Genomic DNA, 15,282 nt, shown 5'->3' with positions numbered 1-15,282 from the left:
CTTTTCGGCCAAGTGCATCATTGTGGACGTTCTGCCTCTTTTCCTATGCTTTACATGCAAATCCACTCTACCTCCTGAAATCGGTTTCCTGCAATTCTGCCCCGCATACAAGTCCTCTTGGCAGCCTTACTTCAATATATTTTTGGACGATAGCTGTCATTTATAACTCTGCAGGTTTGTGAATTACAGTACCCCTGAGCTCCTTTTTTCAACTCGCTTTCTTGTGAGGTGGCCACAACACCGCAGGATTGCTTCAGTCCCTAGAGTGGTTCAGGCATGGCACACTGAGCCTTTGGTTAATTCCTCTTCCTGGTGGGAAATGAGAGTTAAATTTGCCCATCCAGACACCTCCAGGTAGTCTCTCATTGGTTCTCCCTATTCCTGTTCATCTTCCGCAGAAATTGCAAACTGGGCCAAACAGGAGGTTAAAGGCACTGACTCTCCAAGTGGGGAGAGTGTTAGTAAAGCGTCTGGAATTTTGCACCCAAGTACCAGGGGACGAAAACTGAGACACATTTGAACACGTTTCCCGATCACACGGTGGATCATACTCTGGGTTCCACATGCATGTTTTAGCTGAAGGAAGAATCCCTTAAACCTGGAGAGTTGAGACCCATGGAATGGGTACCATGCAATATGACTTCAAAGGGTCTGCATTTGCTCACCGAACCTCACCAATCCTATCACTGCTGCGTTTATGCCGCTGTACACATGCTTGATTCACTTTCGGAGACATATAAATCCATAGGTTTTAAGATTCTTACTAGTCAGGTATCTTCTTAGGCGTTTAATATGGGGTGTTGAGTCCACTTCGTTGAGCAAGGAGTAGCTCTTGTCTATTACATCTTTGGCTTATGGAACGGTATCTGTGCTAATTTCAATCTCTGGTTTTATGCAGCACCCCTACTCACCATTCCCCTTAAGCAAGCATAAGTTGGTTTTCTAAATTTGAGATACTGTTCTGTTTTGTAATTCAGTTCCTGTGTAGCCAAGTTTACATTCCGTGTAGTAGTGATATCTTATGATATTTCTTTTTCTGTGTGACTTATTTCCGTTAGAATCATCGTATCTGAATCCACTCATTATGCTGCTGCGTGCCTGATGACACAGATTTCATTGCTGAGTGATATTGCATTGTAAGTAAGTACCACAACTTCTCTATCCATTTTTCGCTTTCTGTGATATTGAACTTGTACCATAAATGAGGTTCTTGTAAACAGCGCATTCCCAAATTTTGGGGTGGCTGTGTCTTTTTGATTTTAATTTCCCTAAGCTATAGGACCATAAGTGGAAGTGCCCTAGTCTCTGTTGCTTTGTTTTTTAGATGTTTCAGGAACCACCATACACTTCTCCGGAGTGGCTGTTGGCAATTTACATCCCGCCCATCGCATATCAAGGCTCCCAGTTCTCCATGGCCTGTCCTGCCTTTCTGGATTTTACACTTTTTACAGATGGCCCTTTTGACCGGGTGTCAGTGAGACTTCATTGTAGTGCAGATTTCCTTTGCAAGCTTGCTTGGTTGGCCAAAAAGGGCGTATGCGTTTTTTCCTGAATATATTCAGGAAAAAACACATACGCCCTTTTTGGCTAAGTGCATCATTGTGGACGTTCTGCCTCTTTTCCTATGCTTTACATGCAATTCCAGTCTACATCCTGAAATCGGTTTCCTGCAATTCTGCCCCGCTTTCAAGTCCTCTTGGCAGCCTTACTTCAATATATTTTTGGACGATAGCTGTCATTTATAACTCTGCAGGTTTGTGAATTATAGTGCCCCTGAGCTCCTTTCTTCAACTCGCTTTCTTGTGAGCTGGCCGCAACACCGCAGGATTGCTTCAGGCCCTAGTGTGGTTCCGGCATGGCACGCTGAGCCTTTAGTTAATTCCTCTTTATGGTGGGAAATGAGAGTTAAATTTGCCCATCCAGACACCTCCAGCTAGTCTCTCATTGGTTCTCCCTATTCCTGTTCATCTTACGCAGAATTTGCAAACTGGGCCAAAGACGATGTTAAAGGCACTGACTCTCCACGTCGGGAGAGTGTTAGTAAAGCATCTGGATTGTTGTACCCGAGTACCAGGGGATGAAAACTGAGACATATTTGAACACGTTTCCCGATCACACGGTGGATCATACTCTGGGTTCCACATGCATGTTTTAGCTGAAGGAAGAATCCCTTAAACCTGGAGAGTTGAGACCCATGGAATGGGTACCATGCAATATGACTTCAAAGGGTCTGCATTTGCTCACCGAACCTCACCAATCCTATCACTGCTGCGTTTATGCCGCTGTACACACGCTTGATTCTCTTTCGGAGACATATAAATCCATAGGTTTTAAGATTCTTACTAGTCAGGTGTATTCTTAGGCGTTTAATATGGGGTGTTGTGTCCACTTCGTTGAGCAAGGAGTAGCTCTTGTCTATTACATATTTGGCTTATGGAACGGTATCTGTGCTAATTTCAATCTCTGGTTTTATGCAGCACCCCAACTCTTCTTTCCCCTTAAGCAAGGATAAGTTGGTTTTCTACATTTGAGACCCTGTTCTGTTTTGTAATTCAGTTCCTGTGTAGCCAAGTTTACATTCCGTGTATTAGTGATATCTTATGATGTTTCTTTTCCTGTGTGACTTATTTCACTTAGAATCATCGTACCTGAATCCACTCATTATGCTGCTACGGGCCTGATGACATAGATTTCATTGCTGAGTGATATTGCATTGTACGTAAGTACCACAACTTCTTTATCCATTTTTCGCTTTCTGTGATATTGAACTTGTACCGTAAATGAGGTTCTTGTAAACAGAGCCAGCGTAAATTTTGGGGTGGCTGTGTCTTTTTGATTTTAATTTCCCTAAGCTATAGGACCATTAGTGGAAGTGCCCTAGGCTCTCTTGCTTTGTTTTTTAGATGTTTCAGGAAACACCATACACTTCTCCAGAGTGGCTGTTGGCAATTACATCCCGCCCATCAGCATAACAAGGCTCCCAGTTCTCCATGGCCTGTCCTGCCTTTCTGGATTTTACACTTTTTTCAGATGGCCCTTTTGACCGGAGGGCAGTGAGACTTCATTTTAGTGCAGATTTCCTTTGCAAGCTTTCTTGGTTGGCCAAAAAGGGCGTATGCTTATTTTCCTGTATATATTCAGGACAAACGCATACGCCCTTTTTCGCCAAGTGCATCATTGTGGATGGTCTCCCTCTGTTCCCATGCTTTAAATGCAATTCCAGTCTACCTCCTGAAATCGGTTTCCTGCAATTCTGCCCCGCTTTCAAGTCCTCTTGGCAGCCTTACTTCAATATATTTTTGGACGAAAGCTGTCATTTTTAACTCTGCAGCTGTGTGAATGAGAGTGCCCCTGAGCTCCTTTCTTCAACTCACTTTCTTGTGAGCTGGCCGCAACACCACAGGATTGCTTCAGGCCCTAGTGTGGTTCCGGCACGGCACGCTGAGCCTTTGGTTAATTCCTCTTCCTGGTGGGAAATGAAAGTTAAATTTGCCCGTATAGACACCTCCAGCTAGTCTCTCACTGGTTCTCCCTATTCCTGTTCATCTTACGCAGAAATTGCAAACTGGGCCAAACAGGAGGTTAAAGGCACTGACTCTCCAAGTGGGGAGAGTGTTAGTAAAGCGTCTGGAATGTTGCACCCGAGTACCAGGGGACGAAAACTGAGACACATTTGAACACGTTTCCCGATCACACGGTGGATCATACTCTGGATTCCACATGCATGTTTTAGCTGAAGGAAGAATCCCTTAAACCTGGAGAGTTGAGACTCATGGAATGTGTACCATGCAATATGACTTCAAAGGGTCTGCATTTGCTCACCGAACCTCACCAATCCTATCACTGCTGCGTTTATGCCACTGTACACACGCTTGATTCTCTTTCAGAGACATATAAATCCATAGGTTTTAAGATTCTTACTAGTCACGTATATTCTTAAGCGTTTAATATGGGGTGCTGAGTCCACTTCGTTGAGCAAGGAGTAGCTCTTGTCTATTACATATTTGGCTTATGGAATGGTATCTGTGCTAATTTCAATCTCTGGTTTTATGCAGCACCCCAACTCACCTTTCCCCTTAAGCCAGCACAAGTTGGTTTTCTACATTTGAGCCCCTGTTCTGTTTTCTAATTCAGTTCCTGTGTAGCCAAGTTTACATTCCGTGTAGTAGCGATATCTTATGATGTTTCTTTTTCTGTATGACTTATTTCACTTAGAATCATCATACCTGAATCCACTCATTTTGGTGCTACGGGCCTGATGACATAGATTTCATTGCTGAGTGATATTGCATTGTACGTAAGTACCACAACTTCTTTATCCATTTTTCGATTTCTGCGATATTGAACTTGTACTGTAAACGAGTTTCTTGTCAACAGAGCCATCCCAAACATTGCGGTGGCTGTGTCTTTTTGATTTTAATTTCCCTAAGCTATAGGACCATAAATGGAAGTGCCCTACGCCCTGTTGCTTTGTTTTTTAGATGTTTCAGGAAACACCATACACTTCTCCAGAGTGGCTGTTGGCAGTTTACATCCCGCCCATCAGCATAACAAGGCTCCCAGTTCTCCATGGCCTGTCCTGCCTTTCTGGATTTTACACTTTTTTCAGATGGCCCTTTTGACCACTGGGCAGTGAGACTTCATTGTAGTGCAGATTTCCTTTGCAAGCTTGCTTGGCTGCCCAAAAAGGGCGTATGCGTTTTTTCCTGAATATATTCAGGAAAAAACGCATACGCTCTTTTTGGCCAAGTGCATCATGGTGGACGTTCTGCCTCTTTTCCTATGCTTTATATGCAATTCCAGTCTACCTCCTGAAATCAGTTTCCTGCAATTCTGCCCCGCTTTCAAGTCCTCTTGGCAGCCTTACTTCAATATATTTTTGGATGATAGCTGTCATTTATAACTCTGCAGGTTTGTGAATTAGAGTGCCCCTGAGCTCCTTTCTTCAACTCGCTTTCTTGTGAGCTGGCCGCAACACTGCAAGATTGCTTCAGGCCCTACTGTGGTTCCGCAATGGCACGCGGAGCCTTTGGTTAATTCCTCTTCCTGGTGGGAAATGAGAGTTAAATTTGCCCGTCCAGACACCTCCAGCTAGTTTCTCATTGGTTCTCCCTATTCCTGTTCATTTTGCGCAGAAATTGCAAACTGGGGCAAACAGGAGGTTAAAGGCACTGACTCTCCAAGTGGGGAGAGTGTTAGTAAAGCTTCTGGAATGTTGCACCCGAGTACCAGGGGACGAAAACTGAGACCCATTTGAACATGTTTCCCGATCACACGGTGGATCATACTCTGGGTTCCACATGCATGTTTTAGCTGAAGGAAGAATCCCTTAAACCTGGAGAGTTGAGACCCATGGAATGGGTACCATGCAATATGACTTCAAAGGGTCTGCTTTTGCTCACCGAACCTCACCAATCCTATCACTGCTGCGTTTATGCCACTGTACACACGCTTGAATCTCTTTCGGAGACATATAAATCCATAGGTTTTAAGATTCTTACAAGTCACGTATATTCTTAGGCGTTTAATATGGCGTGTTGAGTCCACTTCGTTGAGCAAGGAGTAGCTCTTGTCTATTACATATTTGGCTTATGGAACGATATCTGTGCTAATTTCAATCTCTGGTTTTATGCAGCACCCCAACTCACCTTTCCCCTTAAGCAAACATGGTTTGGTTTTCTACATTTGAGACCCTGTTCTGTTTTGTAATTCAGTTCCTGTGTAGCCAAGTTTACATTCCGTGTATTAGTGATATCTTATGATGTGTCTTTTTCTGTGTGACTTATATCACTTAGAATCATCGTACCTGAATCCACTCATTATGCTGCGACGGGCCTGATGACATGGATTTCATTGCTGAGTGATATTGCATTGTTCGTAAGTACCACAACTTCTTTATCCATTTTTCACTTTCTGTGGTATTGAATTTGTATCGTAAACGGGGTGCTTGTAAACAGAGCCGTCCCAAACTTTGGGGTGGCTGTGTCTTTTTGATTTTAATTTCCCTAGGCTATAGGACCATAAGTGGAAGTGCCCTAGGCTCTGTTGCTTTGTTTTGTAGATGTTTCAGGAAACACCATACACTTCTCCAGAGTGGCTGTTGGCAATTTACATCCCGCCCATCAGCATAACAAGGCTCCCAGTTCTCCATGGCCTGTCCTGCCTTTCTGGATTTTACACTTTTTTCAGATGGCCCTTTTGACCACTGGACAGTGAGACTTCATTGTAGTGCAGATTTCCTTTGCAAGCTTGCTTGGTTGGCCAAAAAGGGCGTATGCGTTTTTTCCTGAATATATTCAGGAAAAAAAGCATACGCCCTTTTTGGCCAAGTGCATCATTGTGGACGTTCTGCCTCTTTTCCTGTGCTTTACATGCAATTCCAGTCTACCTCCTGAAATCGGTTTCCTGCAATTCTGCCCCGCTTTCAAGTCCTCTTGGCAGCCTTACTTCAATATATTTTTGGACGATAGCTGTCATTTATAACTCTGCATGTTTGTGAATGACAGTGCCCCTGAGCTCCTTTCTTCAACTCGCTTTCTTGTGAGCTGGCTGCAACACCGCAGGATTGCTTCAGGCACTAGTGTGGTTCCGGCATGGCACGCTGAGCCTTTGGTTAATTCCTCTTCCTGGTGGGAAATGAGAGTTAAATTTGCCCTTTCCAGACACCTCCAGCTAGTCTCTCATTGGTTCTCCCTATTCCTGTTCATCTTCCGCAGAAATTGCAAACTGGGCCAAACAGGAGGTTAAAGGCAGTGACTCTCCAAGTGGGGAGAGTGTTAGTAAAGCGTCTGGAATGTTGCACCCGAGTAGAAGGGGACAAAAACTGAGACACATTTGAACACGTTTCCCGATCACACGGTGGATCATACTCTGGGTTCCACATGCATGTTTTAGCTGAAGGAAGAATCCCTTAAACCTGGAGAGTTGAGACCCATGGAATGGGTACCATGCAATATGACTTCAAAGGGTCTGCATTTGCTCACCGAACCTCACCAATCCTATCACTGCTGCGTTTATGCCGCTGTACACAGACTTGATTCTCTTTCGGAGACATATCAATCCATAGGTTTTAAGATTCTGACTAGTCAGGTATAGTCTTAGGCGTTTAATATGGGGTGTTGAGTCCACTTCGTTGAGCAAGGAGTAGCTCTTGTCTATTACATATTTGGCTTATGGAACGGTGTCTGTGCTAATTTCAATCTCTGGTTTTATGCAGCACCCCAACTCACCTTTCCCCTTAAGCAAGCATAGGTTGGTTTTCTACATTTGAGACCCTGTTTTGTTTTGTTATTCAGTTCCTGTGTAGCCAAGTTTACATTCCGTGTAGTAGTGATATCTTATGATGTTTCTTTTTCTGTGTGACTTATTTTACTTAGAATCATCGTACCTGAATCCACTCATTATGCTGCTACGGGCCTGATGATATAGATTTCATTGCTGAGTGATATTGAATTGTACGTAAGTACCACAACTTCTTTATCCATTTTTTACTTTCTGCAATATTGAACTTGTACCGTAAACGAGGTTCTTGTTAACAGAGCCGTCCCCAACTTTGGGGTGGCTGTGTCTTTTTTATTTTAATTTCCCTAATCTATAGGACCATAAGTGGAAGTGCCCTACGCTCTGTTGCTTTGTTTTTTAGATGTTTCAGGAAACACCATACACTTCTCCAGAGTGGCTGTTGGCAATTTGCATCCCACCTATCAGCATAAGAAGACTCCCAGTTCTCCATGGCCTGTCCTGCCTTTCTGGATTTTACACTTTTTTCAGATGGCCCTTTTGACCCGGGGGCAGTGAGACATCATTGTAGTGCACATTTCCTTTGCAAGCTTGCTTGGTTGGCCAAAAAGGGCGTATGCGTTTTTTCCTGAATATATTCAGGAAAAAACGCATACGCCCTTTTTGGCCAAGTGCATCATTGTGGACGTTCTGCCTCTTTTCCTATGCTTTACATGCAATTCCAGTCTACCTCCTGAAATCGGTTGCCTTCAATTCTGCCCCGCTTTCAAGTCCTCTTGGCAGCCTTACTTCAATATATTTTTGGACGATAGCTGTCATTTATAACTCTGCAGGTTTGTGAATGACAGTGCCCCTGAGCTCCTTTCTTCAACTCGCTTTCTTGTGAGCTGGCCGCAACACCACAGGATTGCTTCAGGCCCTAGTGTGGTTCCCGCATGGCACGCCGAGCCTTTGGTTAATTCCTCTTCCTGGTGGGAAATGAGAGTTAAATTTGCCCGTCCAGACACCTCCAGCTAGTCTCTCTTCGGTTCTCCCTATTCCTGTTCATGTTCCACAGAAATTGCAAACTGGGCCAAACAGGAGGTTAAAGGCAGTGACTCTCCAAGTGGGGAGAGTGTTAGTAAAGCGTCTGGAATGTTGCACCCGAGTACCAGGGTACGAAAACTGAGACACATTTGAACACGTTTCCCGATCACACGGTGGATCATACTCTGGGTCCACATGCATGTTTTAGCTGAAAGAAGAATCCCTTAGACCTGGAGAGTTGAGACCCATGGAATGGGTACCATGCAATATGACTTCAAAGGGTCTGCATTTGCTCACCGTACGTCACCAATCCTATCACTGCTGCGTTTATGCCGCTCTACACACGCTTGATTCTCTTTTGGAGACATATATATCCATAGGTTTTAAGATTCTTACTAGTCAGGTATACTCTTAGGCGTTTAATATGGGGTGTTGAGTCCACTTCGTTGAGCAAGGAGTAGCTCTTGTCCATTACATATTTGGTTATGGAACGGTATCTGTGCTAATTTCAATCTCTGGTTTTATACAGCACCCCAACTCACCTTTTCCCTTAAGCAAGCATAAGATGGTTTTCTACATTTGAGACCCTGTTCTCTTTTGTAATTCAGTTCCTGTGTAGCCAAGTTTACATTCCGTGTATTAGTGATATCTTATGATGTTTCTTTTTCTGTGTGACTTATTCACTTAGAATCATCGTACCTGAATCCACTCCTTATGCTGCTACGGGCCTGATGACATAGATTTCATTGCTGAGTGATATTGCATTGTACGTAAGAACCACAACTTCTTTATCCATTTTTCGCTTTCTGCGATATTGAACTTGTACCGTAAACGAGGTTCTTGTAAACAGAGCCGTCCCAAACTTTGGGGTGGCTGGGTCTTTTTGATTTTAATTTCCCTAAGCTATAGGACCATAAGTGGAAGTGTCATAGGCTCTGTTGCTTTGTTTTTTGGATGTTTCAGGAAACACCATACACTTCTCCAGAGTGGCTGTTGGCAATTTACATCTCGCCCATCAGCATAACAAGGCTCCCAGTTCTCCATGGCCTGTCCTGCCTTTCTGGATTTTACAATTTTTTCAGATGTCCCTTTTGACCGGGGGGCAGTGAGACTTCATTGTAGTGCAGATTTCCTTTGCAAGCTTGCTTGGTTGGCCAAAAAGGGCGTATGCGTTTTTTCCTGAATATATTCAGGGAAAAATGCATACGCTCTTTTTGGCCAAGTGCATCATTGTGGACGTTCTGCCTCTTTTCCTATGCTTTACATGCAATTCCAGTCCACCTCCTGAAATCGGTTTCCTGGAATTCTGCCCCGCTTTCAAGTCCTCTTGGCAGCCTTACTTCAGTATATTGTTGGACGATAGCTGTCATTTATAATTCTGCAGGTTTGAGAATTACAGTGCCCCTGAGCTCCTTTCTTCATATATTTTTCTTGTGAGCTGGCTGCAACACCGCTGGATTGTTTCAGGACCTACTGTTGTTCCGGCATGGCACGCTGAGCCTTTATTTAATTCCTCTTCCTCGTGGAAAATGAGAGTTAAATTTGCCCGTCCAGACACCTCCAGCTAGTCTCTCATTGGTTCTCCCTATTCCTGTTCATTTTCCGCAGAAATTGCAAACTGGGCCAAACAGGAGGTTAAAGGCACTGACTCTGCAAGTGGGGAGAGTGTTAGTGAAGCGTGTGGAATGTTGCACCCGAGTACCAGGGGACGTAAAACTGAGACACATTTGAACACGTTTCCCGATCACACAGTGGATCATACTCTGGGTTCCACATGCATGTTTAAGCTGAAGGAAGAATCCCTTAAACCTGGAGAGTTGAGACCCATGGAATGGGTACCAGGCAATACGACTTCAAAGGGTGTGCATTTGCTCACCGAACCTCACCAATCCTATCACTGCTGCGTTTATGCTGCTGTACACACGCTTGATTCTCTTTTGGAGACATATAAATCCATAGGTATTAAGATTCTTACCAGGCAGGTATATTCTTAGGCGTTTAATATGGCGTGTTGAGTCCACTTCGTTGAGCAAGGAGTAGCTCTTGTCTATTACATATTTGGCTTATGGAACGGTATCTGTGCTAATTTCAATCTCTGGTTTTATGCAGCACCCCAACTCACCTTTCCCCTTAAGCAAGCATAAGTTGGTTTTCTACATTTGAGACCATGTTCTGTTTTGTAATTCAGTTCCTGTGTAGCCACGTTTACATTCCGTGTAGTAGTGATATATTATGAAGTTTCTTTTTCTGTGTGACTTATTTCACTTAGAATCATCGTAACTGAATCCACTCATTATGCTGCTACGGGCCTGATGACATAGATTTCATTGCTGAGTGATATTGCATTGTACGTAAGTACCACAACTTCTTTATCCATTTTTCGCTTTCTGCGATATTGAACTTGTACCGTAAACGAGGTTCTTATAAACAGAGCCGTCCCAAACTTTGGGGTGGCTGTGTCTTTTTGATTTTAATTTCCCTAAGGTATAGGACCATAAGTGGAAGTGCCCTAGGCTCTGTTGCTTTGTTTTTTGGATGTTTCAGGAAACACCATACACTTCTCCAGAGTGGCTGTTGGCAATTTACATCCCGCCCATCAGCATAAGAAGGCTCCCAGTTCTCCATGGCCTGTCCTGCCTTTCTGGATTTTACACTTTTTTCACATGGCCCTTTTGACCGGGGGGCAGTGAGACTTCATTGTAGTGCAGATTTCCTTTGCAAGCTTGCTTGGTTGGCCAAAAAGGGCGTATGCGTTTTTTCCTGAATATATTCAGGAAAAAACGCATACGCCCTTTTTGGCCAAGTGCATCGTTGTGGACGTTCTGCCTCTTTTCCTATGCTTTACATGCAATTCCAGTCTACCTCCTGAAATCGGTTTCCTGCAATTCTGCCCCGCTTTCAAGTCCTCTTGGCAGCGTTACTTCAATATATTTTTGGACGATAGCTGTCATGTATAATTCTGCAGGTTTGTGAATTACAGTGCCCTTGAGCTCCTTTCTTCAACTCGCTTTCTTGTGAGCTGGCCGCAACACTGCAGGATTGCTTCAGGCCCTTGTGTGGTTCCGGCCCGGCACGCTGAGACTTTGGTTAATTCCTCTTCCTGGTGAGAAATGAGAGTTAAATTTGCCCGTCCAGACACCTCCAGCTAGTCTCTCATTGGTTCTCCCTTTTCCTGTTCATCTTCCGCAGAAATTGCAAACTGGGCCAAACAGGAGGTTAAAGGCACTGACTCTCCAAGTGGGGAGAGTGTTAGTAAAGCGTCTGGAATGTTGCGCCCGAGTACCAGGGGACGAAAACTGAGACACATTTGAACACGTTTCCTGATCACACGGTGGATCATACTCTGGGTTCCACATGCATGTTTTAGCTGAAGGAAGAATCCCTTAAAGCTGGAGAGTTGAGACCCATGGAATGGGTACCATGCAATATGACTTCAAAGGGTCTGCATTTGCTCACCGAACCTCACCAATCCTATCACTGCTGCGTTTATGCTACTGTACACACGCTTGATTCTCTTTCGGAGACATATAAATCCATAGGTTTTAAGATTCTTACTAGTCAGGTATATTCTTAGGCGTTTAATATGGGGTGTTGAGTCCACTTCGTTGAGCAAGGAGTAGCTCTTGTCTGTTTCATATTTGGTTTATGGAACGGTATCTGTGCTAATTTCAATCTCTGGTTTTATGCAGCACCCGAACTCACCTTTCCCCTTAAGCAAGCATAAGTTGGTTTTCTACATTTGAGAACCTGTTCTGTTTTGTAATTCAGTTCCTGTGTAGCCAAGTTTACATTCCGTGTAGTAGTGATATCTTATGATGTTTCTTTTTCTGTGTGACTTATTTCACTTAGAATCATCGTACCTGAATCCACTCATTATGCTGCTACGGACCTGATGACACAGATTTCATTGCTGAGTGGTATTGCATTGTACGAAAGTACCACAACTTCTTTATCCATTTTTCGCTTTCTGTGATATTGAACTTGTACCGTAAACGAGGTTCTTGTAAACAGAGCCGTCCCAAACTTTGGGGTGGCTGTGTCTATTTGATTTTAATTTCCCTAAGCTATAGGACCATAAGTGGAAGTGCCCTAGGCTCTGTTGCTTTGTTTTGTAGATGTTTCAGGAAACACCATACACTTCTCCAGAGTGGCTGTTGGCAATTTACATCCCGCCCATCAGCATAACAAGGCTCCCAGTTCTCCATGGCCTGTCCTGCCTTTCTGGATTTTACACTTTTTTCAGATGGCCCTTTTGACCACTGGACAGTGAGACTTCATTGTAGTGCAGATTTCCTTTGCAAGCTTGCTTGGTTGGCCAAAAAGGGCGTATGCGTTTTTTCCTGAATATATTCAGGAAAAAAAGCATACGCCCTTTTTGGCCAAGTGCATCATTGTGGACGTTCTGCCTCTTTTCCTGTGCTTTACATGCAATTCCAGTCTACCTCCTGAAATCGGTTTCCTGCAATTCTGCCCCGCTTTCAAGTCCTCTTGGCAGCCTTACTTCAATATATTTTTGGACGATAGCTGTCATTTATAACTCTGCATGTTTGTGAATGACAGTGCCCCTGAGCTCCTTTCTTCAACTCGCTTTCTTGTGAGCTGGCTGCAACACCGCAGGATTGCTTCAGGCACTAGTGTGGTTCCGGCATGGCACGCTGAGCCTTTGGTTAATTCCTCTTCCTGGTGGGAAATGAGAGTTAAATTTGCCCTTTCCAGACACCTCCAGCTAGTCTCTCATTGGTTCTCCCTATTCCTGTTCATCTTCCGCAGAAATTGCAAACTGGGCCAAACAGGAGGTTAAAGGCAGTGACTCTCCAAGTGGGGAGAGTGTTAGTAAAGCGTCTGGAATGTTGCACCCGAGTAGAAGGGGACAAAAACTGAGACACATTTGAACACGTTTCCCGATCACACGGTGGATCATACTCTGGGTTCCACATGCATGTTTTAGCTGAAGGAAGAATCCCTTAAACCTGGAGAGTTGAGACCCATGGAATGGGTACCATGCAATATGACTTCAAAGGGTCTGCATTTGCTCACCGAACCTCACCAATCCTATCACTGCTGCGTTTATGCCGCTGTACACAGACTTGATTCTCTTTCGGAGACATATCAATCCATAGGTTTTAAGATTCTGACTAGTCAGGTATAGTCTTAGGCGTTTAATATGGGGTGTTGAGTCCACTTCGTTGAGCAAGGAGTAGCTCTTGTCTATTACATATTTGGCTTATGGAACGGTGTCTGTGCTAATTTCAATCTCTGGTTTTATGCAGCACCCCAACTCACCTTTCCCCTTAAGCAAGCATAGGTTGGTTTTCTACATTTGAGACCCTGTTTTGTTTTGTTATTCAGTTCCTGTGTAGCCAAGTTTACATTCCGTGTAGTAGTGATATCTTATGATGTTTCTTTTTCTGTGTGACTTATTTTACTTAGAATCATCGTACCTGAATCCACTCATTATGCTGCTACGGGCCTGATGATATAGATTTCATTGCTGAGTGATATTGAATTGTACGTAAGTACCACAACTTCTTTATCCATTTTTTACTTTCTGCAATATTGAACTTGTACCGTAAACGAGGTTCTTGTTAACAGAGCCGTCCCCAACTTTGGGGTGGCTGTGTCTTTTTTATTTTAATTTCCCTAATCTATAGGACCATAAGTGGAAGTGCCCTACGCTCTGTTGCTTTGTTTTTTAGATGTTTCAGGAAACACCATACACTTCTCCAGAGTGGCTGTTGGCAATTTGCATCCCACCTATCAGCATAAGAAGACTCCCAGTTCTCCATGGCCTGTCCTGCCTTTCTGGATTTTACACTTTTTTCAGATGGCCCTTTTGACCCGGGGGCAGTGAGACATCATTGTAGTGCACATTTCCTTTGCAAGCTTGCTTGGTTGGCCAAAAAGGGCGTATGCGTTTTTTCCTGAATATATTCAGGAAAAAATGCATACGCTCTTTTTGGCCAAGTGCATCATTGTGGACGTTCTGCCTCTTTTCCTATGCTTTACATGCAATTCCAGTCTACCTCCTGAAATCGGTTGCCTTCAATTCTGCCCCGCTTTCAAGTCCTCTTGGCAGCCTTACTTCAATATATTTTTGGACGATAGCTGTCATTTATAACTCTGCAGGTTTGTGAATGACAGTGCCCCTGAGCTCCTTTCTTCAACTCGCTTTCTTGTGAGCTGGCCGCAACACCACAGGATTGCTTCAGGCCCTAGTGTGGTTCCCGCATGGCACGCCGAGCCTTTGGTTAATTCCTCTTCCTGGTGGGAAATGAGAGTTAAATTTGCCCGTCCAGACACCTCCAGCTAGTCTCTCTTCGGTTCTCCCTATTCCTGTTCATGTTCCACAGAAATTGCAAACTGGGCCAAACAGGAGGTTAAAGGCAGTGACTCTCCAAGTGGGGAGAGTGTTAGTAAAGCGTCTGGAATGTTGCACCCGAGTACCAGGGGACGAAAACTGAGACACATTTGAACACGTTTCCCGATCACACGGTGGATCATACTCTGGGTCCACATGCATGTTTTAGCTGAAAGAAGAATCCCTTAGACCTGGAGAGTTGAGACCCATGGAATGGGTACCATGCAATATGACTTCAAAGGGTCTGCATTTGCTCACCGTACGTCACCAATCCTATCACTGCTGCGTTTATGCCGCTCTACACACGCTTGATTCTCTTTTGGAGACATATATATCCATAGGTTTTAAGATTCTTACTAGTCAGGTATACTCTTAGGCGTTTAATATGGGGTGTTGAGTCCACTTCGTTGAGCAAGGAGTAGCTCTTGTCCATTACATATTTGGTTATGGAACGGTATCTGTGCTAATTTCAATCTCTGGTTTTATACAGCACCCCAACTCACCTTTTCCCTTAAGCAAGCATAAGATGGTTTTCTACATTTGAGACCCTGTTCTCTTTTGTAATTCAGTTCCTGTGTAGCCAAGTTTACATTCCGTGTATTAGTGATATCTTATGATGTTTCTTTTTCTGTGTGACTTATTCACTTAGAATCATCGTA

This window comes from Orcinus orca, chromosome 4, assembly GCF_937001465.1.
Source record: "Orcinus orca chromosome 4, mOrcOrc1.1, whole genome shotgun sequence".
Classification (NCBI taxonomy): domain Eukaryota; kingdom Metazoa; phylum Chordata; class Mammalia; order Artiodactyla; family Delphinidae; genus Orcinus; species Orcinus orca.
The sequence above is the reverse complement of the archived record's forward strand: the minus strand, read 5'-3'. Positions refer to the sequence as shown.